The sequence below is a fragment of the Pezoporus flaviventris genome, unplaced genomic scaffold (assembly GCF_033815535.1).
Source record: "Pezoporus flaviventris isolate CSIRO_AGI_PZ_B2104156 unplaced genomic scaffold, CSIRO_AGI_Pfla_v1 ptg000023l, whole genome shotgun sequence".
Lineage (NCBI taxonomy): Eukaryota > Metazoa > Chordata > Aves > Psittaciformes > Psittacidae > Pezoporus > Pezoporus flaviventris.
In genome coordinates, this window is record NW_026892571.1 from 6,559,600 (window position 1) to 6,581,976 (window position 22,377).

A 22,377-nucleotide genomic window follows, 5' to 3' on the forward strand; every position below is an offset into this window, starting at 1 on the left:
GAGCCCCAAACTCACATTTGCCCCACTGTGGAGAGTTGTGACCCCTGGTCCCTCTGTGCCTGGGCTCCATTGGAAGTCCCAGTTGGCTGTGGAGGGACTGGGAAGGCAACAAGGGACAAGGAGGGACAAGGTGCTGGACCAGTCTGAAGTGGGAAGAAGTGCCTTTGGAAGCGAGAGGTTCCATGAGCTGCTCCCAGCTGGGTGTGCCTGCTCTGGGCTGGGACAGTGCTGCTGCCTGGGAGGGTGCTGGGGTCCTGTGCAGGGGCTGGACAACATGTGCTCATCACCCTGATTTGGACCGGAATCTGCTATTTTAGTCACCGTGACCTAATGCTCTGTTGGTGCCTTTGGGAACAGCCGGGCAGAGCGGGGATAGAGCAGCACCAAGGCCCAGCCAAACAGGGCAGCTGGATGGAGAAACCCCGAGGAACTGACATTGCTGAGTGTGGAGCAAGGGCAAATGCTGGATCCGGATCATGCCAGAGCACTGGGTCACTGCAGAACATGAGAACAGGAAAAGATGGCAGAGTCCAAGGGGACGATGCTGAAGTCATCCGAGTTAAAACCGGCACCAAAAATCAGCCTTTTCCTGTGAAATAACGTGGCTGGAATGAAATTGTTTTTCCTGACGGCAGCCAGCTCCGTCAGGGGTTAACTGAGCCCTGTGGAGGGAACTGGAAAAGGTGTTTCCGAAATATTTCCACTGCCCTGTTGTTTTTTTTTACGGCCAGGAAAGGCAGGGCAGGAGGGTGCTGCTGCCTGAGCAGATGGAAACCAGGCTCAGGACAGCAAGTGGGAATTCCAGGCTGGGCACTGGGAATGTCACCCAGCACAGGGGGTGGATGTGGAAGGGGACGGCCCGTATTGATGCACCCCAGATGCCATGGGGGTGATGAATGGTCCTCGCTGGTTTGGGGAACAGAAGGAGGCTGCTCAGATGGAGGTGTCGGGTCAGCTCTGGCCAGTTGCTCTCAGGGAGGATTATGGAGGTGAGAGCCTGTGGATGGGATTGGCTTATGGGGGACTGTGGGGTCACATTCAGCCAGCCTAATTCTCCCTGGTGTTGATGGCTGATACCTTCATGAGTCTCTTCCAGCTGAAAGGATGGAGAGGTACCACACACTGCTGGTGGTGGAATTCAAAGTCAAAGCGGGCAAAGACACAGGTTCATGGATCTGAAGGCCAGAGAAGATGCTGTGGTGCTGCCCAGGTGCTCTCCTCCATGTGCCCTGGGCTGTTTGACTTCATTGGTGTGCGCTTGGCTTGGGCTTGGACACGCAGGAAGCAAAATCCTGAGGGACGCAGGGGGTGCTGGCCACCCCAAAGCTCACCCCCAAAAGCACGTGGCCAGAAGGCAAGCTCTGCTCTGACCCATAGTGTGCATCCAGGAGGTTCCCTGTCTCCTTTCAGCCACCTCCAGCATTGGTGCTTGCTCTCCTGTGCACGCCTTGGCTGCTCCTCTCCCCGTGCTTTCAGTCCAGAGAGCTTTCCAAGTGCTTCACACTTCAGCTGAGGCCCAGAAATGTGTGTCCAGGCTGCGGCAAAGAAACTGCAGCCAACTTTGATTTGGGCAAAAGAAGCGTATTGCATCCCCCAACCTCTGCAGCTAAAGATGGGAAGGGGGCCAAGGAGCCTCCAAAGCATCCCTGTGTTTGCTGGGGGGTCCTGGGGGAGCCCTACTGGGGTGGTGGCTGCAGGGGGTCCACTGGGCACCACTGGAGCTGGGGTTAAGGATCAGTGAAGGAAAGATGTGGGGCTTTCTGATGGGGCTCCTGCAGACCTGCAGCTGGTGGCCGGTGGGAGCAGGCGCTCGGTGGCTGGTTGGGTTTTTGCTCTGTGCCTCCTCTTGCCTTCACAAGTAATGAAATGCAGGAGCCAGCCTTAATGTGCATTCAGACTGCAGATTTCAGCACGAAGCCATCAGGAAATGCAAATCCTGGGGTCTCTGTCAGCTCTACCTCTGCTGTGACAGCGGAGGAAGGGGCTGGCACAGGGCTGACCTTTGGTACCGTGATGGAATCCCTGGTGATGCTCCAGCTCCTGGCTCTCCCCTCCCTCCCTGAACCTTTTGTCTTCCTTCACCTACATCTGATCTGCACCCCTGCCAGCACTGTGGGGCACAAGGGGTGTCACAAGGGGGTGCTTGGACTCCTCTGAGCCTGTCCATGCAGCCTCCCTTGCTTTGGGACCCTGTTCTCTATCTGAAGGTTGAGGCGTTCCTGGGGGTCCTGGAGGAGTGGGATAGGGGGAGGTGAGCTGACAAGCTGTGTCATGGGTGCTTTGGCTGTGCAGGGATGTGTCCATGCCCAGGTCACCAAGGGTGATAGCCAGAGGAAGAGAGAGAAGGGCTGTGAGCAGAGGAGGCTGCAGGAACCCTCCTGCATCGCTTGTTCTACCTCACAACTGCACTGTGCCGTGCTGGCAGGGACCTGCTTTTCCATAAATTTGGGTGGAAGGGAGAGTTTGGCAGAGCCTGGGCTGCAGGGAAGGATTTATGGCTGCTCTGGCTGCTCTGTGCTCTCCCTGCAGGGCTGGGGCTCCTGCAGAAATGCCCTGTGGGAGGAGGAGGAGGAGAAGGAAGAGATGGAGGAGGGAGCCTACACTGGCATTGATGCAGGGGACGGGGTCCCAACCAGGCCAGGTCAGGGGAGCAGGGGACTGGAGGCGGCGGGATGAGGAGGGACGTCCTTGGTCAACCCATGGGTCGGCAGCCACCATGGGGCTGGGAGCACCAGGGCAGGGCTGGAGGTGGGTGAAGCTGCCCAGCACGGACATGGGCACACACCAAGTCTCCCAGGAGTGGGGAATTGGTGGGGACCCCTTGTCCACCACGAAATCGTGACATCTCCCAACTCTGACCTGGCCACTTGCTGTGGGTCCCTGGAATATCTCAGGCCTCTTAGAACCCTTATCCCCAGAACACCTTGGGCAAGGCCAGCCACTGTTGCAGGTCCCGGTGGTGAGCACCATCTTCCTGCAGCAGACTTCTAGGTGCACATTTGCTGCCGAACAATAGGTTTGCATCACCAGCCCATGGTTCCCTGCCTGGGAGTGGTCCCAGGTGCTCCCCCCCGCACCAGAGCTGCACCTCCTTGCATCCCTCCTGGAAGACACCGATGCTAGGAAGCATCAGGCTGGGTCACATGAATGGAAAGATGCTCTGATAGCTCCAGCTTGCTCTGGGCTATCAGAGATAACTTGTGCTGCCCCAGACTGCTGGGAAAGGACGTTTTCTCCTCTTTCCCCCCAGGTTTGAGTTTTCCAGGCAGTCTGAAGCAGCGCTGCAGCTTTCCCAGCAGAGCCTTGTGGCTCTTCATTCTTCCCATCTCTCCTGCTCAGTCTTTAACTCGAAACAAGAGCTGCCCGACGAGGAAGATGCATCTCAAATGTCCCTCCTCTCTCCTTCGTGGTGAGCACAAAATTGGCCACATTTCCAGATGGAAACGTGAGGCCTGAGAATGGATAAAGAGTTTTCCAAGGCTTTGGAGCAAGGTGTGGACAGCACTGAGAATAGCATCGCGAAATCTCAACTGCCAAGCCCTTAGCCTAACCAGAAGGTTATTCTTCTTCCCTTATGCTCATACATATCCATTAGGATGAGACCATATGTGTGAGATGTAGATGAATTTCTTTCCTCTTGACAAGTCCAGTTGGTCTTCCTAGGTAAGGAGATGGTGGTCTGTTCCCATCCAACTCTAGGCTGGCTCTTTGCCGTGATTTCTTGGGTTGTGTTTGCCCCGGAAGAAATGGAGCTACAAGTCGGAACTTCAGGCCTTGCTCTTCTGCAGCTTGTGATGCCAGACATCCCTGGGAGTTGCAGAGGTCTCTCCTGAGCATGGGGCCTGGGTGAGTGCAGGGGAGCTTTCAGCAGAAGCGAGCAGCAAGGGCCAATGGGACAGCGTGAGGAGCTGCTGCCAGTCCACAGTGAGGACCCATGTTCCCATCTAGGTCACAGGGAGCTTCCCAGGGAAGAGGTGGCTTCTCCAACAGCAGAAGCAGTGGGTGAACGCACCCCAGAATTCCTGCTGTTCAGCTGGCTGCATGCTGTGCCTCCCAGTAGACCTTAATGGGACCCTTGCACATAGAATCATAGAATCCCAGATTGGTTTGGGTAGAAGGGACCTTAAAGCTCATCCAGTTCCAACCCCTGCCACGGGCAGGGACACCTTCCACTAGAGCAGCTTGCTCCAAGCCCCTGTGTCCAACTGCCTTGAACACTGCCAGGGATGGGGCAGCCACAGCTTCTCTGGGCACCCTGTGCCAGCGCCTCAGCACCCTTTCATCTTGCCCAAGAATTTGGTGCTGCCCTTGTAGCTGAACTCTGATGGGTCCCTTGAAGATGAAGTGAGGAGATTTGTCTTGGAGGTTTCTTAGGTGGTTAAGGATGTGATGTGAGAGATGCAGTTGTTCAGCCCCTGAGCTTCCTTCCCGAAGGAAGAGCCATCTGGAAGTAACAGGTCCATTTGACATCTTCCAATCCATTATAGGCTGCAGATCAGCACAGAGGTGGCATCAGCCTGGATGATGGATGGTCTTTAGGTGATCAAGGGGAGACAGCTTCCCATACCCATAGAGTCAGATCTGTCAGCTTCTTTCAATAGCATCGATCCCACGTTGCTGCTGACGTCTTTTAAGGGCAGTAAATGGGAGCAGAGAGGAGTGTGGTGGGGTTGGGGCACTGCTGCAGCGTGTGACAGACAAGGGGTGATTGCCTCAGGTGAAGCTGGGCAAGGGGCTCTGCTCTCAGGGCTCCTGCTGGGCCAGCTCCCCCAGACTGGGTCCTGCTGTGGAGCAAAGGGTGCGCTGTGAAATAGGGATGGTTCTCTGCTTATGCAACCCAGAGATCATCTCCTTCTGCTGTGCCCATGTCGCTGCTGGTTACTGGCACATGTACACCAACGTGTCTGGAGGGATGCTGTGCTACCAGCTCCAACTCTTTTCTTCTCTGTGGCCTTCAGTGAAACACAAATGTGCTCAGATGAAACTCATCATAGAATCACAGAATGGTCTGGGTTGAAGGGACCTTAAAGCTCGTCCAGTCCCAATGCCCTGCCATGGGCAGCTACACCTTCCACTAGAGCAGGTTGCTCCAAGCCCCGTCCAGCCTGGCCTTGAACACTGCCAGGGATGGGGCAGCCACAGCTTCTCTGGGCACCCTGTGCCAGCATAAGCACTGGGAGCTGTTCTAAGGTCACCCCTTAGGGAGCTTTCTCTTCTCCAGGCTGCCCAAGTGCAGATCTCTCAGTCTGGCTCCAGAGCAGAGCTGTTCCAGACTCTATTATATCATGTAATTTTATAGAATGGCCTCTATTCTATAAGCATAGGATCATACAATCCCATGATTTTCTTGGGGAATCATTTTTCATGCCTATTTTAAGATCGTGGTTGCCCCAGCCCTTCAGTGTGTGCTTTCCTGGTTGGACGGCTGCTGCAGGCAGAAGCAGGTTGCAAAGCCCCATCTGGTCCTGCAGATCTGGCAGTGGGGAGGGACCATGCCGAGCTGGTGTCTTCTCATCCTACGTGCTGGGGCTGGAGGATCCTGTCCCACCACGGGAATGATGCTGGATTCCAGGCGGCAACACAAGGCTGACCAGGAGATGGGATGTGGAAGGACGTGAGGAGAGCAGGACTAATCCCAGCCCTAGTCTGGTTCTGCGTGTCAGCTCCCCCTAGAAGGGCAACTGCCCTGCTCTGAGAATGGGTGTTTTCATGCCACGAGTCCTCCCAGACCTGGCTGCTGAGCAGCAGCTTGGGGTGAGCCAAAACCCTGCAGGCAGCAGGCAAACTCCTGTGTTAATGTGACCCAGGACCAGCGTCCCCGTCATGGCTCTTGCCTGTCCCTCTCTTGTTGGTCAGGCTCGGGCACTGCTTCCATACAGCAGAGGTGGGCAGCAGGAGCCCCCGGGAAGCGATGGGAGCGCGGCGGTGCCCGCCCTGCCTGCGCAGGCAGATGGCTTTTGCAGGGCGCTCCGGATGTTGGAGCCGGGCTATTTTGGACCACGTGGGCGTCTGAATTCCAGGCGAATCCCTGGCTCCAAAGAGGAAAAAAAAGCAATAAAAAGAACCAACCCCGCGCCTGCCGGGGTCCCTGGAGGTGGAACCGCTGCAGCTCCAGTGCCCCCGTGGATCTCACCCACCCACCCCACGGCACGACCCACTGTGCCCGCTTGCCCTTCTCCCGGCCGAGGGGAGAACACCCCGTTGGATGCCCATGGTGTCCCTTGGCACCGTGTGAGCTGCTCCTCAGCCCCCAGAAGGGGCCGGTTTGGGTGAGGGTCTCTCCTCGCCATCCCTGCCCTGGCTCTCGCCACGCTGCGCTCCCCCTGCGCCGGCTGGGATGGGGCAGTGGGAACGCGGCTTCCTGCCCTTCTCCCAGCCGCCGCGCCGGCGTCTGTTTGCTTTGAGGCCCGGGTCCCTCCTGCCAGGACATTCCCGGGCAGCGGCTGCTGCTGTTTGTGGAAGAGCCTGGGGGACAGCTCGGACCATGGCCTCCCCCCCAGACACAGACACAACAGCCCTGTACCCACATCCCCCCCCCCGAGCCCCCCAGCTGGGCTCCCCTGAGGGACACGAGCCATCACGCAGTGACCCCATGGGCAGCGGGGGCTCATGTCCCCCCCCCCAGCCCTTTCCAGGAAGAGGTGGCCGGTCCCTGCAGCTGCGGCCAGTGCCCGCCATGTGCGAGACAGCTGGGGTTAAAAATTAACACAGACGGGGCCTCCGTTAGCGGGCGGCGGGGGCCCTGTCCCGACATTCCTGGCTCGTGCAGCAGGGAAGGTGCAAAGGGACCCCCATGGCCCCCCTCAGACAGGGTGCGGTGACCTTGGGCTTGGCTGGGTGCACCAGGGCCCCGTGCTGCCTGCAGCAGCCAGCCCAGCATGGTGGTGGTGGTGGTGATGGTGATGGGTCACTGTGACCCCAGGCACGCTGCAGAGGTCGGCACCCACAAACACACTGGTTGCTCCAGATCCACTTCCTGGCACCATCGGGGGTGAGGGAGCAAGGTGGTTTATAAGAAACATAAGGGGTTTGTGCCAGCCTGGCGCTGGGGCACAGCGTCCAGAGGAGCTCATCCAGCTTCCCACCACTGGGAACCATCAGGTTCCTCATCCCAGTGGCTGAAGAAATTCAGACCCCTCCCTGAAATCAGGGATCTCACCAAGGTTTGGGGCTCCAGATGCGGTGTCTGGCAGGATTTGGGTCCTTGGGGCTGGAAGATATCCCTACACCTGGTGTGGAGGAGGTGTCAGTGAGTGCCAGCTCTGTAACCCACTTGGGTGGCAGGGGCTGGGCTGGGGGGCTCAGGTTGGGTATTTTGGGGTGTGTTTGTGCTCTGCATGCTGTTGGGATGTGTCTCCAATGTGTGATCCCCCTGCACCTCAAAACTGGGCTGCCCAGCATCATCTCCACCTCCCGTGTCCCTGCTCCCAGTTGTTCCCATCCCCATGCCTCCTCACCCTGTCTCCTTGCCACTCTTCTCTGCACCCTGTGCCTTCCATCCCTGTGCCCTACACTGTCCATCCCTGAATCTGCCATCCTCCATGCTTGCCCCCTCACCACCCTCCATCCCTATCCCATTTTCCCTCCTACATGCTCATCCCCGTGATCCTCCATCCCCATCCCCTTGCCTTCCATCCTTTGTCCTGACATATTCCATCCTTGACTCCTCGCCCTCCATCCCGGTCCCCTTTGCCCTTCATCCTCATCCCCTTCATCCTCCATCCCCATCATCCTCCATCCCCATCCAACTCACTCTTCATCACTGTTCCGTGTCATCTTCCATCCCTGTCTGATTTGCCCTCCATCCCTATCCCCTTTGCCCTTCATCCTCATCCCCTTCATCCTCCATCCCCATCCCACTCACTCTTCATCACTGTTTCGTGTCATCTTCCATCCCTGTCTCTTTTGCCTTCTGTCCCCGTCCCTTCTGCCTTCCAACCCCATCCTCCTGCCCTCCATAACTCCCATTGCACCACCAGAAAAGGGTCCAGCAGCAGGACAGAGGCTGATGGGCCACATCCCTTGTCCCAGTGTTGTGGGGTTGTGCTGGTTTTGGGTGTTGGGGGATCCCATCCTCCCTGGGGATGGAGCATGGGGTGCTGGGCAGTGGGTACCAGCTTGGGGATGCTGTGCTGGAGCCTCGGTCTTGCTGCTGCCATCATCTCTGTACCTCAGTTTCCCCTCTCTTAGACTTCATTCCTCAATAAGGGCGATTTTATCCATTTGGGTGGGTCAGGACCTTCAAACCGCCCCCCAGAAGAACAAAGGAAGCATCACAGGAGGACGGGGCAGTGCCCTCATTGCTGCCCCTGAGGAATGGGGGGATTTCGGGGGGGGGCTGAACATCCTAAAGGTGCCCGCGGGTGCAAATTCCAGGCGCTCCATATGCAAGAGGCACGTCATTAAGGGAAACGTGGCTCAAATACAAACAGCGGCTCCTGGGGGGGGTGTTTGTCCCCATCCCCATCTGAGATTTTTTTGTTCCATCCGAGGCGGGAGCAGGGTGGGAAGAGATTTCGCATTCCTGTGAAAAAAAAAACCCTCTCCCAACGGCAGCACAAACCCAGTTTCAGTTTTGGGAGGTTTTGGGTATTTTGCTGGCAAGGGAAAAGGCTGCGGGAATTGGGGGTGGTTGGGGCTTTTTTGGGTTGTTTGTCCCTGGAAAGCTGCGCTCGGCTGCGGGGCGGGGACTGAAGGAGGATTTTAAACTTCCCACCCTCCAGTGCCCACCCCTCAAAGGGGAAATAAAAGGGAAAGGTCCCTCCGGCAGCGCCAAACCCTGCCCAAAGTTGGGGTTTGCTTGAACTCGTGGCCCAGGTGTCCCCCCCCTTCCGGGGCCAAACCTCGGGGGGGAAGGGGGGGGGGGGGAATTGTGTGTCTCCGCCTGCGTGGTTTGATGGAGCCACACGTTATTAGTTGCTTATTCGGGGTTCCGTTGGGGTTCCTCATCCCCAGTGGGGTGATGCTCCATGTGGAGCCAAGCAGGATGGGGTGGGATGGGGGGGTGTGCTCCCTGTGCAGCCCCCTCTGCACCCCTGGGGGAACCCTCGGTCCTGTGCCCCATTGCCAGCTGCACCCCATGGAGGGGGCAGAGGGATGGGGACATGTGGGGGACACGCCACAGGGGAGGACAGAGGGATGGGGCAACCCAAAGGGGATGCAAAGGGATGGGGTATACTCGGGGGGACACCCCATGGTGGGTCAGAAAGATGAGCACACTCTGGGGAGCACCCCACCGGGGCCATGGATGGATGGGAGATGTGGTGAGACACCCTAGAGGGGACAAGGAAGGATGGGGTACACCCAGGGGACACCCCATGGGGGCCACAGAGGGATGGGGTACATCATGGGGGACACCCCATGAGGTGGGACATAGGGATGGAGCACGCCAAAGGAGACACCCCGTGGGGGTGGTTGGGACATGGGGGGGACACGTTGTGGTGATACCCATGGGAGCAGCTAGAACACGGGGTGAAACCTGTGGTGGACACGTGGGGCATGGGGTGTGCAAAGGGGGGTGACACTCGTGGGGTGGGACACAGAGCTTGCCCCAGTGATGCCCCAGTGACACCCCAGGGGGTGGTGGGACATGATGGGGGGCACAGCGGGGTGAAGTCCTACAGGTGCTGATGGGACATGGAGGGGGGAGGCACAGTGGGGTGATACCAGTTGGGGGGCTGGGACACGGGGGGGGAGACACGACACCACAGGGACCGGGGGTGGGGGCAAGAGAGACACGGGGGTGACAGCCGGGTGTGGGCTGGGTGGGACACGGGGGGAGAATCACACGGAGATAACACTCGTGGGTGGGGCTAGGGCATGGTGTGGGGGGGGCACACACCCACCCCCGTGGGAGGTGGGAGTCCAGAAGGGACACGGGGGGGTCACATCCGGGTGTGTAGAGCGGGGAGACGGGGGGCACACACCGTGGTGACACCCGTGGGAACGGGCAGATGGGACATGGGGGGGTCACAGCCGGGTGGGGGGCAGGTGGGACACCGGGGGCGGCGCATAACGGCGGGGTGACACCCGTAGGGGAGGCTGTGGGACACGGAAGGGGGGGGACACGACACCAGTGTGTGGGGGCAGGTGTGACACGGACACGGGGTGTATGTGTGGGTCACACTCCGTTCCGCCCGTGGGTGCGTACGGCCCATGGCGGGGCGCAGCGGGGACACGCGGTGAGGTGCGTTAGCGGGGTGCGCCCCCCCCCCCCCCCCCCGCGGTGGGGGATGTGTGTGTGTGTGTGTGTGACACGGGGGGGGGGGGGGGTGGGTTGCGCGGCGGGCGGCGGGGGGCGCGCGCGGCGCGGCGCGGTGCGGTGCGGTGCGGTCCGGTCCGGGTTTTGCCGGCAGCCGCGGGCAGCAGCAGCAGCGGCAGCGGCGCGGTTCGGGGGCTGAGCGCTGCCAGAGCGAGCGGCGATGTGGAGGTGGGTGTGCGGCGGCGGCACCGAGCCCGGCCGAGACCCCCCGGGCCCCGCGTCCCCGGTGCCGGGCAGGTGCCGAATCTCCCCCCCTCCCCCCCCCCGCCCCGGCCCTTTCCCTTTTCCCATTCCTCTTTCCCCCCTCCCCTCCGGGCACCCCCCGGCAGCGCTGCCCGCACCGGTAGGTGCCGACCCCCGGTGGAGTTGGGGTGCGGGGTGGCGGTGGGAAAAGAGGAGGAGGAGGAGAAGGGGGAAGGTTGTTGGGGGGAAAGGGAGAAGAAAAAGTTTGGCGGGGGGCGGCTGCGTCTCTCCCCGCTCCGCCCGGCGCCGGTACCGGGCTGCCCGCGGCGGCGGCGGGGCGCGGAGCTGGCCGCCTGCCCGCCTGCCCGCGCCGGGGCCCGGCCGGTGCTGTCTGCGCGGCGCCCGAGCGGCCCCGCCGCTTCCCTTCCCGGGGTGTGTGTGGGGGGGGGGGGGAAAGAAACGAACGAGCAAAGTTTGTCTCGGTGCGGCTGAACCCCGCTCCCGGTACCCCGCGCCCCGGTGGGGATGCGCTAGGAGATGGGGTGTGGGGGGGAAGCAATGGGGGCGAGACCTTCCAACCCCCCACTGGCCGCGGCATCGCCCGGTGGTTTCCCCGGTGACAATGGTGGCGGCGGGGGGGCGCAGCGGGCAGCGGCCACCGGCAGCGGATCCCGGGGGGGGGGGTGGGAAGGGGGGTTTTGGGAGGAGGGGTCGCTTGTACCGGCCCCCCCCACGCGCTCGGTGCTCGGTTCTCGGTGCTCTCGCCTCCCCCGGGGGCGCGTCCGCGGCAGTTTGTGGCTCCTCCGCCGGTGACCGGCAGCGGGGTGGCCGTGGGAGCGGCGCCGCTCGCCATCGCCCAGCCATGTGCGACAACTAAACCAACTTTGTCACCCCCCCTCCTCACCACCACCGCTTCCCCCTCGGGTGGGATTCCCAAACCGCCCGCACCCCGAGAGCCCAAATTCAGCCGGATCGCAGCGCGATATCCCCGCTGGTGCTGCCAGCCGCGGAGCCAGCGTGGGGGTTGTGATTTGTGCCCAAACCCTGTGATTTTGGCATCAAACTCCGAGGCGCAGCCCCTGGGTGCTGCACCCCCCCTTTCGGTTTATTTTTATTATTGTTGTTTCGCCGCATCCCGCACCCGGCTGTGTCCTTCTGCTGGGCCCGTGTTTGCTTTGGGTCGGTTTATTCTTTGCTGGGATGATTGATTGGGGAGAGAAGGAGAAGGGAAGGGGGGGTGGTGGGATGGGGAAAGGGGGGGCCAGCGCCGCCCGCCCCGCTCCGCGTCCCACGCACAAACAAAGCTGCGCACACATCCTGCGATAACGGATCCCATGTGTGACCCCGGCCGGGCAACCTTTGCCTCCCTGCAACCGACCCCATGGATAAGGGGGAAAACATTGGTGGGGGGCGCTTGGCGTGCTGCAAGGATGGGGGGGTTCAAGGCAGCAGGGTTTGGCGCGGGATGAGGGGGGGATGCACAAACCCGGCTACCTGGGGCAGGCGGAAGTTTTGTTGCTCTGGGAACGGGCCCTTGCTGTGTCAGCGGCCCCTTTGTGCCGCTTTGTCCGTGTCCCCCCACCCCGCTGGGGCTGCGGAGGGTCGGACCCCCCTGTGCTTCCCCGTCCCCCCCACTCCCCATCCCCTTGCTGTGTCCCGGGGAGCTGAGCTGCATCCCCCTCCACGGGGTTGAGGTGAGGAGGGGTCGGATGGGAAGAACGGGGGTGAGGTGGTGACCCCCCCCCCCCCCCAAGGGTACTGCTGGTAGGCATGGAAACCTCCATCCATCCGTCCGTGCATCCATCCGTGTGTCTCTCCTTAAAATCTCTCTCCGGAACCACCTCCTCCAGCTGCACCCCCGTTCCCAGCACCCGGGCGCCAGCTCTCGCCCCGCCGGCGGTGCCGTCGGCTCCTGCCACCGCAGCGGATTCAAACCGGTCGCGGCGTCACGTGGGGCCGAGCCTCGAACCCAAAAGTGTCACCACTCATGGTGGCACCGGCTCCTGGCTCCCAGCGGACACCCGCTGCAGGCCCGGCAAACCCAGGGTGCCGGCATTGTGCCCGCGATGGCACCTGGGCGTGCTGGCACATGTCACATTGCTGACCTCGGGGGGTGGCGTGGGGGGGGGGACCACGGTGATGGGACGATGATGGGGACGATGGGGACGCGCCGGCGTGTGACAACAAAAGCAAAGTAACAAAGGACCCGCCGGTGGAGCTCAGAAGTTCATCCCGGCCCCCAGCCGCGGCCGTCCGGCGCCGTCGGCGAGTCCATAGCCTCGTGGGCAGGGAGGGCTCTGCCTGTTGGCTGTGGGGTGCAGGCAGGGATGGGGGGGCTGTGATGGGTGCTGTATGTCCCTCTGCTCCCTGCCTCAGTGGGAAGGAGGCAGGAGGCAGCCGGGTTGTCCTTGACGTGGATTTTGTGGCGGGGATGTGGCACCTCCTGCCTGTGGCGCAAGGTGAGCGAGGGGGGCAGAGGGGCTCTGGGTGCTGTGGCCACAGATTCACCCTGTCCATCCTCTTCCTCCTCCTTGGCAAAGGTGGGGGAGATGCCATAATGGGGGGTTATCCACTGGGGATTCTCCACTCTGAGGCTCCCTTGCCTACCAGCATCCCCCAGTGTCACCAGTTCCAGTGTCACACCAGTGGTGTGGGTGTTGCTTGCCTGAGACCTGGGGATGCTGCAGGGCTTGGGGGGGTTTCCTCTCTCCAAAGTGTCCCCTCTGCCCGGTCTCCTTCGTGGGGGGGAAGAGAGGCTGGATCCTGGGTGCTTGGGCTTGCAGCCAGCATTCCCCACAGCTCCTGCTGTGGCTGTTCAAGGCTCAGCCAAAGTTGGATCCAGCCCCAGCCGGTCCCAGCCCCTCTATTGCCCCCCAGTGCCCCCCAGCAGGGACATTCCCAGGGGTCCTGCCACTCTTTTGCCTCTCCTTGCCCTGCTGGAGAGTTTGTTTTCCCAAAGCCTGGCTGTAGGAACAGCCTCTTGATTAAGTGTATTAATAGTTAAACTTTCAGCTCATAGCTTAAACTCACCAGACCACAAAAAGCTCCCTCCTTTACTCATGCTCTGGTGCTCAACTAAAATATTGCACTCCAAAGGGTTGGGGTTCTTTTTTTCCCCTTTTTCCCCTGCCTTGACTTTGACTCCTGGAAGCATGGGGGGTCCTGCAGGGACCCCCTTCCTAAGGGGACCCCCCACTTGTCCCCACTGCTCCTCACAGCCACCCTTCTTCAAAGAGCCTGGGCATGGAGGCTGGGGGGGGGGTGGGGGGGGGGTGGTGTCTTGCCTGGCTGGGTGTCCCCCCGGTGAATGGAGCTGTGGAAGCTGGGGAGGAGGATGGGAAGCACCGTCCCAGGAAGAGGGTGCCCTCCCCACCCTGCTGGGGACATGGGAGGGCTGTGGTGGCTGGGGAGGGGATGGAGATGCTGCTGGTAGCTAGTTGGTGTGTGTTTCCCTGCCAGGCAGGCAATGGGCAGGAGGCTCAGCCATGCCAAGTGCAAGGTCCTGCATCTGGGTAGGGGCAGCCTCCAGCCCCAGCACAGCCTGGGAGTAGATGGGTTGGAAGCAGCCCCGTGGAGGGCTGCGGGATGCTGGTGGGTGATGAGAAGCTCCTCATGATCCGGCTTCAGTGTGCGCTTGAGCCCAGAACCCCCCTGTGTGCTGGGCTGCACCCCCAGAGCGTGAGCAGCAGTCAAGGATGGGATGTTCCCTTTCTGCTGTGCTCTGGGGAGAACCCCTATGGTGCTGGAGCCAGCTCTGGGGTGCCCAGTGCAAGAGAGACATGGATTGTGACAGCAGGGCACCAAAATGGTCCCAGTGCTGGCACAGCTGGAGCTGCTCTGGATACAGACTGAGAGAGCTGGGGGTGTTCAGGGGGAAAGAGAAGGCTTCAGGGAGACCATAGAGCAGCTCCAGTGCTTTCACTGGCACAGGGTGCCCAGAGAAGCTGTGGCTGCCCCATCCTTGGCAGTGTTCAAGGCCAGGTTGGACACAGGGGCTTGGAGAAACCTGCTCTAGTGGCTCTGCCATGGGCAGCAGGGCAGGATCAGCAGACTTTGCCTTCATCACAGGGCCATGGTGGGGAGGCTGTGACTCTCCATCTTGAGGGACCCGCTGGGTGAGCATCTGAGTGTGAGGGTGAGGAGCAGCCTGTGTCCCCATCCATGCCCCGTGTCCCTTGGGATGCCTGTGGGGCTGGAGCCCTTAAGAGAGCTCCAGCAAGAGCTAGGCAGCAGGACAGTGTGACCCCAGGGAGTGGCTGGGTCCCATCACCTCTGGGACAGTCCAAAGGGTATGTTTTATGAGGGTTGAAAGAAGTTTTCAAGTCCATCATCATCTCAGCACTGATGGTAAACATGTGGAGCAGGTCCTCACCTGCTCAATAGTCTCTCCTTTTGGGGTGTTGTGGGGTGCATCAGTGTCTTCAGGTTGGTTTCATCCTGTCTTGTCTTTTCTCCTGGCTTGCAAGCATATGGAGATGACAGCCCTTGCCACCCATGGGTGGCAGTCTGTTATTATGTGAGTAAGAGGATTAAGGTCAGAAGGTTTTTGAGAGGCTGCCTTGGTGTCTCTGGTTTCCACCCATCCATCACTATGGTATGGAAAAGGGACTTGAATCATGGCTCTGATGTGTCCACCTTGTGATCTTGCCTTGGGGTTTGTAGGTCTGGCTCTATGTCATCCTCAAACGGTGTTGTTTGTACCAAAGCATCTTCCATTGGTTGAACTGGGGCATCCTTTGTGCTGGGAGGATGAGGACCTGTCACTTCCATAGAGTGATGCTTATGGAGTGGTGGCTCAGGCATGGGAAGGTGTGTGTTGGCCTTGACCCTGAAATTGGTGGCAAAGATGCTGTTTTCTGTTTTTCCCATCCCCACTCTCCCAGCTCAGAGAGGTGGGAGCTGGAGAAGGGCTTGGGTCACTGGCTCTGCTGTGTCACTGCTGTAATACACTTCTTCAGTAGGGGCACGGTGTGAGTTGGGGATGGGACCCCTGCCACAGTGTGAGATACAGCCTGTCATTTCTGAGTCACTTCTGAGATGGGCTTCATCCCAAAGGTCTGACTGTCACCTTTTGGCACCAGTGGTAGCAGGGCTGGGGAACAGTGCTGTCTTGGCCCATGGGCTGTGAGATGCTTCTGGATGACTCCAGTGGGTTCTGGTGGCTGTTACCACCCATAAGAACTGCAGCTGGCCCTGGCATCCATCTGCTCAGCACTTGCTGAGCTTCCTGGGGATGGCCCAGGCTGCAGCAGGGGTTGGGTTTGTGCTCTGGTGTGATGAGATTGGGCATGTTCACCTCTGGTGTCCTCTGCTGCTGCCTTGAGTTCATGCCAGTGCTCCAGCTCTTCACGGTGGCATCTGGGCAGTATCTATCTCCTGCAGTCTTCCTTATGAAAGTCTTTGGCTGTGCCCAAATGGGCAATGCAGTTCCACCTGCTCAGAGCTCTTGGTGTCCCCAATGGCCCTGGGGTCATTTGTTCTCACTGCTTTTTGCTGGGACCTGCCCTTGGGGCTTTTGTGCCTCTTTCCCTCAGAGTGGCTGAAAAACCACTTTGTGGGTCAGATCAGAGTCCTGGGTCTTTCACTTGAGCATTCCAAAGGCTGAGGGTTCTCACTTGAGCATCCTGATGCTGAAGGGTCCCAAGCATTTGCAGACCCGGTTGCTCTCAGTTCTGCTGCCTCCATGCCCCATGGCTCTTCTGGAGGATCTTCTCTGAGCCCCATTGCTGATCAGAGGCAGGTTCCTGCTCTCGTGAGATGGACCATGCTGGGAGGACCATTTGTGACCAAGGAGTGTTGATGTCTTGGGGATGGCTTGAAACCCTTCGACACTGGTGCAGTGGTTGATGGAGAGGTATACACCTATGGGAGGTGCAGACCAGTGCTCTGCCCTCTGCCTTGTCTTTAGGATTGAGTCCAGGTCAAGGGAGAGTGAAGGAGTTGTGCCTGCAGATGTTACTTGGAGGTTGTATGGGGTCTTTTACAGACTAATAGAATGTCTTGTGTTGGAAGGGACCTTAAAGCTCATCCAGTTCCAAACCCTGCCACAGGCAGGGACACCTTCCACTAGAGCAGCTTGCTCCAAGCCCCTGTGTCCAACCTGGCCTTGAACACTGCCAGGGGTGGGACAGCCACAGCTTCTCTGGGCACCCTGTGCCAGCGCCTCAGCACCCTTGTTGTATAACATTTCCCTATGCTCTGTCTAAACCCACCCTCCTGAAGTTTGAAACCATTGCCCCATGTCCCGTCACAGCAGCCCTTGGTGAAAAGTCTCCCTCCTACTTTCCTATGAGCCCCCTTTATCCATTGAAAGGTTTTTCAGCAGGTCCAGGTCCTGTTTGGCCCATGGGGAGTTGAGGGGTGGCAGTGGCTGGTGGCTGGGTCATGGCAGCAGGCTTGTGGACATGGGCTGGCTGCGAGTGCTGAGCTAGATTGTCCTTCCTCACCTTCTGTGCTGTGTCCAGCTGGGATCACAGCAGAGAGGTGGGTCCCAGGCACCCATCGCTCTTAGGGTCCCCGTGGCCACCCTCATCCCCGCTGGGGACGTTTCCTGCAGCTCCTGCTGCCCATGGGAGTGGGCGGCCGGGGCTCCTCTTGCCCTCTGCTTTACCTTCTGCATCTCGCTAATCTGATGACCGGAGGTATGCGAAGCATTTCAAATATGGCCTCGTTGGCTGGCTCCGGACAGAGCACGCAAGAGCCGTTTCTTCACACTCCTATTCCAGCCGGCTCTTGCCGTTCCCTCCTCCCACGGGCATCCCGCTACCGCGTCCACCCCGCGCCGGCTGGGATCGGCACAGCCGATTGAGCCCATCCTGCCCGGCTGCGGGATGGATGTGTCCCTTTGCAGGTCACCCCTTGGCTGTGCTGGTGGCTGTGGGTGGGTGTTGGGTCCTGCAGTGATTTGAGAGCATCGCTGGGTGTGTGGGTGAGGATGAGTGTGTGCTGATGCTGCAGAGCGGGATGTCCCTTTGCCTGCAGCCTTGGCTGGTGCCCAAGCATCCCACAGCACACCCATCCCTTGGGAAGACCTGGAGGGGCAGCCCAGGGCATGGACAAGGGGTGGCTTTGAGGGGAGTCCCATGACGTCCCTTAGAGCAGGGGGATCTCTCCATGCAGGATGGTGGGTGCTGGCCCCAGTGGGGAGCCCCCAGACCTGAGGGAGCACAGTGTGGCTCTGGGCACAGGAAGGGGGACCCTGGCATCCTCTGCGCCCCAAGGGACTGGAGCCCATCTGTAGCTGTCTCCCTGTGGTGATCCTCACAGTGCTGTGCCCATGAGGGTGCTGTGAGCTGGCAGCGTCTCCCTGCTCTGCTGAAAGAGCTTTTTAAAGCTGGGGCATGGGGAGAAAAATAAATGTGGAGGATGAAGATGATGAGGGTGGCTCTGGCCGCCCTTGGGGACAGCGATGGGGACCCTGTCGGGGGGATGCCATGGCCCAGCCCAGCTCGGCCCCAGCAGTGCTGGGAGCTGGACGCCAGGCGTTTGTGCCTTAATGCATCAGGACAGCTTGCAAATTCCAGGCTGGCGCGGCAAGGTGCCGGCCGCGGTGGAGCGTGCGCTGTCTGGCAGCCGGGAGGGCTGCGCTGCCATAACCGCTTAGCTCGCCTCTGCTCGCCGGGGGGGCTGGGGGTCAGGGCAGGCTGTGGGCAGCCCCCGCCATGCTGGAGGGGCTCCTGGCAGCCCCCCGCTGCACCAGAGGTGAGGGCAGCTCTGGTATGGGGGTGGCGAAGCAGGAGGGTGGCCTGGGAAGGGCAGATGTACAGGGACCCTCGTGTCCCCCATCTACAGGGACCCCTGTGCCCCTTGTCCCCACCTCGTCTGCAAAGCCCGCTGTCCCCTTCTAGAGCCCTCTGTTCCCTCATCTCTAGGGACCCCTTTATTCCCATTCTGCAGGGACCCTGTCCCCCGGCTGCAGGGCTCCATGCTCCCTTCTGTCTTCTGTCCCCCATCTGCAGATCCCTGTGTCTGCAGAGCCTCCCATATACAAAGCCCTTGCTCCCCCCATGCCCCCTTCTGCAGAGCCCTGTGTCCCCCACATCTGCAGGGATCCCCCACAGCCACGTGAGCCCTTGTCCCCCCATCTGCAGAGTTCCAGGGTGATTCCCAAGGCACGTTTCTTGCCCAGCACAGTTGATGCCCTGGAGCTGGTTCAAGGGCAGCCTGTGCTGCCTGAATCCCCAGGGAGAGGGGTGACCTGTGCTCCCTACACACGGGGAAACTGAGGCAGGGTTCAGCATGGCCGGGGGTGGGAGATGCTCCTGGGGTGTCCCCATGCACCTTGGCCATGGGGGATGCAAACCGCATGGTTTTCCAGCAGATCCTTTTGAAGAGGCAGTTTCTCATCCTTACCCTGCGTGTTTCCTAAAGCTTTGAGCCCATGAGCTGAGCTGGGACCTGCTGGACTTTGCCTCCATCGCTTGGTGTGCCTGCATCTCCCTTCTCCCCAAGTTCCCATTCAGGTTCCTTAAATGAAAATGTGTATTGACCACCTTGCTGGGAAGAACTGGAGTCACCTTGAGTGCTAAAGCCATGGTGCCTGGGCTCTGGGTGCTCCTGGACTCTGGGTGCTCCCTGGTCCAGCTCCTGCTGGGAGCAACCAAGTGTTGGCTGGTGGAGGATGGGGCTTTTTCCTTTGGGAAGGCATTGAGGGATAGGTAAATACGACCCCAGGTAAAGATTTGAGACCCAAAAAAAAAGGAGGTGTTTCCCTTCCATCCCTGTGCTGATGCACTGTGGAGATTAAACCGGGATGAATGCATGCTGTGGACAGTGGGTTGTTCAGGGTTGGGGATTCAGGGAGGGATGAGGGGACAGGGCAGTGATGGGGGTTTTGTCTGGGTCTGGAGATGCCAAGCTGGAGGGCACTGGTTACCTGGCAGTTCCCAGGAGCCAGGATGCCTGTGGCTGGGATTTTGGAGGGGTGGCTTTGATAACCACTGGCTGGGAAGGGGGCACAAGGTGGCCCCCTCCAGGACACTGTGCAGGTGTGGTGCAGCCAAGAGATGTGTCCCGGGGGGGCGGGGACCGGCATCCCTGCCATGGTGTTCCCATCCCTTTGGTGATGGAGGGCATGCTGAGCCCAGGGGCAGAGGAAACTGGGGGAGACACCTGGGTTCTCCAGCCTTTCTGAGGAACCTCAGGACCAGTGTTGTGCACTGGAGGAAGCTGGAGCAGCTGACCCTGGGAGGATGGGCACTGGTGACCCTGGGCCTCTCCCCATGGTCCGTGGGTGCTCTGGGGGGTGAACAGAGCCAGCCCTGCTTTGGGCACCTCCTGGCGGGGTTGACCCCTTCATTGTGGCTGAGCCTAAAAAGGGGTCAGACACTGTTCTGGGGAACTGAGCACCGATTCCGGGGATCAAGCATCATTTTGAGAGGCTGAGCAGCAGCAAGGGGGGTGAGCACTGGTTTGGGGCTCAACCGTTGTTTTAGGGTTCTAAGGAGCAGTTTTGGGGTTCAGCACCATTTTAGGGTTCAGCACACCATTTTAGGGTGCTGAACGCTGGCTTAGTGGTCAAGCAGCATTTTGGAGTGTTGAACACAGTGTTGGGGGGCTGAGCACTGTGTCGATGGGCTGAGCACCAGCTCGGGGTCAGGCATCATTTTAGGGGGCTGAATACCAGTTTAGGCTCCAAGTGTTGGCTTGGGGATCAAGCAGCATTTTGAGGGTCTGAGCACCAGCTTGGGGCGTCAAGCACAGTTTGGAGGGGGTTGGATCCTTCCTGAGCTTGTTTCCATCACTGGCTGGGAACTGAATCCACCAGGACCTTTCCCTGGAGGAGGGCTCAGGTGGGCCCTGAGCTGGTACCCAAGCTTCTGTGCATGGGTGCAGGGAGCACCATCCCCTTCTAGCTTTGCTGTTGCCATCGGAGGTCCAGGGCACCAACGGGACCAGGGCACCAGCAGGAGGAGTTGAGGAGCCTGAGGTGTCTCCCAGCTCCCAGACTGGGAGCATCTGCACTACCTCTGTGGTGCTGAGCAAGATGTGATGTGGTCACCCTGGGACCTGGAGGGAGGAGTGATGCCATCTGGTCTCACTGGGTCCCATCTTCCAGGACAAAATCCTTCTCTTCCCCCTCTGGCTGGCTTTGCCCTGGGATGCTGCTGCAGGTCCCTGCACTCATCCCGAACTTGCCCAGGGACCCCATCCTAGAGCTCTGGGATGGGGAGCAGCTCCTGGGTCCCTTGGGACCATGTGCCTCTGAGTGCCTGGCATCATTTATTGGGTAGAATGAAAAGCAAGCAAGGAGTAACTGGGAGGTACAGGGTTAGGGAAGGGTCCAGGGCTGCCCACAGAGCTTGAGGGTGCAGGTGGGTGCTGTGGGGCTGTTGCTGGACGCGGGCAGGCAGGGTGCAGTGTGGATACAGCAGAACCTCTTCTCTTTCTGTGCCCCTCTCAGCTCATACTGGGGTGGCCATGGCATGGGGAGTAGCATGGAAAGATGAATCTGTGTTCCTTAGTTTCCCTCCTCGTCCAGGGGTTTTCCTGCTTCCTCCTCTTGGTTGGGGGGTTCAGTTATCTGGCTTCTTGTCCTACCAGGCTGCCATGGGGCATCCCTAACCAGGAGGGAACATGGTGCCCTATGGCAGGGCGGCTGGTACCCTGGGTGATGCTGGATGCTGAGAGCATCCCTTTGAGTATTCTTCTGGGAGTCTGACTGTAGGTAGAATTTGGTGCTCCAAAAGGCACAACCCCCCTGTGCCCTCAAGGCTGAGACTGCCTCAAACTCATCTCCTGGGTGAAAACAGCTGTGGGGTGGGCGAGGAGGATGCTTGGTCACATCCTGCCCATCTCTCCTTCAGCTGCATCCCAGCAGCTTCCTTGCCCTGGAGGGACCCCCCATAGGGGCAGGCTTTGTGCTGGGGGGGTGGGGTGGGGGGGTGGGCTGCAGCATGTGGGAAATCACGTGGGGATGTGGGGCTTTACGGGAAGCGAGGGTCGAGCCGAGGGTGGGGGGACCTGGTAGTAACGCTCAGGATCGGGCCCCCACCCCAACCAGCTGCCCCACGGCAGCTTCCCGGCAGGCGTGGGGCAGCGGGGGGGGTACCCGGAGCCGCCATCGCTCTCCCGAGCAGATGGTCCCTTGGCAGCAAGCTGCCCCTTCCGCATCGATTCCCGCGCTGGCCGTTGAGCGATTGCTTTCCGGGGTTAATTAAACTCTCCTCGCCGAGGGCTGCTGTGCGGCAGGGCCCTACCTGCCTGCAGCCCTCATGGACGCACCTCCCTCTAAAACAAGGGGGGAATGAGCCTGTGGCTGGAGCTGGGGTTTGCTTCCGAGCCAGACCTTGCCCTTAATATCCGTTGCGTGCTGGAGGATCGCTGCCGCCGGCTGCTCGTCTCTCCAGGGCATCCAGAGCAAGGTCAGGCGCCGAGCCCGGCTGCATCCCGCTCCCCAGGCAGGCTGGGATGCTGCAGGAGAGGCTGCCCACTGTCCTTCCCGCTCTGAGCACTGGGGTGTTTGGAAGTGGTCCCTGCTCCCATCGGGTTTGGGCTGTGACTGCCCCTGTCTCTATTTGCAGCGATGGTGGAGAACGGCACCTGTTTGTGGCAGGCGGGCTGCCGCTGTGGAGCGGCGTGCTTTGTGGAGCAGCGTGGTTTGTGGAGCAGGTCGCCAGCCCTCTGATTGTTGGGAGTTGCTGCTTCTTGCATATCTAAATGTGCCCTTTCAGCGGGCTCTCTCGGTCGAAACTGCCATCTTCTCCCTCATTGTCAACCTCGAGGTTACGCATCGTTTGCTGACTCACAGCCTCCTGCTCTAATTACTCTGCTCCACTCCCTCCCTGGAGCTCCCAGCCAGCCCCAGCCCATTGCTTTAAGGGGGGCTGGGGTATCCGTGCAAACCCCCTCCTTGCGTCTGTGGGCATTGCTCTGCATCTCTGAGCCCAGCCGTTGTTGTTGCTTGGATTGCTTGGCCCAGCACCCCCTCTTTG

The 22,377-nt window shown here is 60.1% G+C and overlaps 2 protein-coding genes across 6 annotated transcripts in view; both read left to right on the plus strand.

The window, feature by feature from the left end:
* Window positions 1-22,377, plus strand: part of NDUFA2 (NADH:ubiquinone oxidoreductase subunit A2) — a 346,452-nt gene that overhangs the window by 89,092 nt on the left and 234,983 nt on the right. The gene's annotated exons all lie outside the window — the stretch shown is intronic.
* The window catches only part of CXXC5 (CXXC finger protein 5), a 31,497-nt gene continuing 19,241 nt past the window's right edge, over window positions 10,122-22,377 (plus strand). Inside the window, exon 1 of one of the 4 annotated variants that reach the window (XM_061456547.1) lies at window positions 10,122-10,142. The gene's annotated coding sequence lies outside the window, so the exon portion shown is untranslated. Of the gene's footprint in view, window positions 10,143-10,287; window positions 10,430-10,477; window positions 10,605-22,377 lie in introns of those variants that run through there. The other 3 variants (XM_061456545.1, XM_061456544.1, XM_061456546.1) reach the window with 3 other exon arrangements.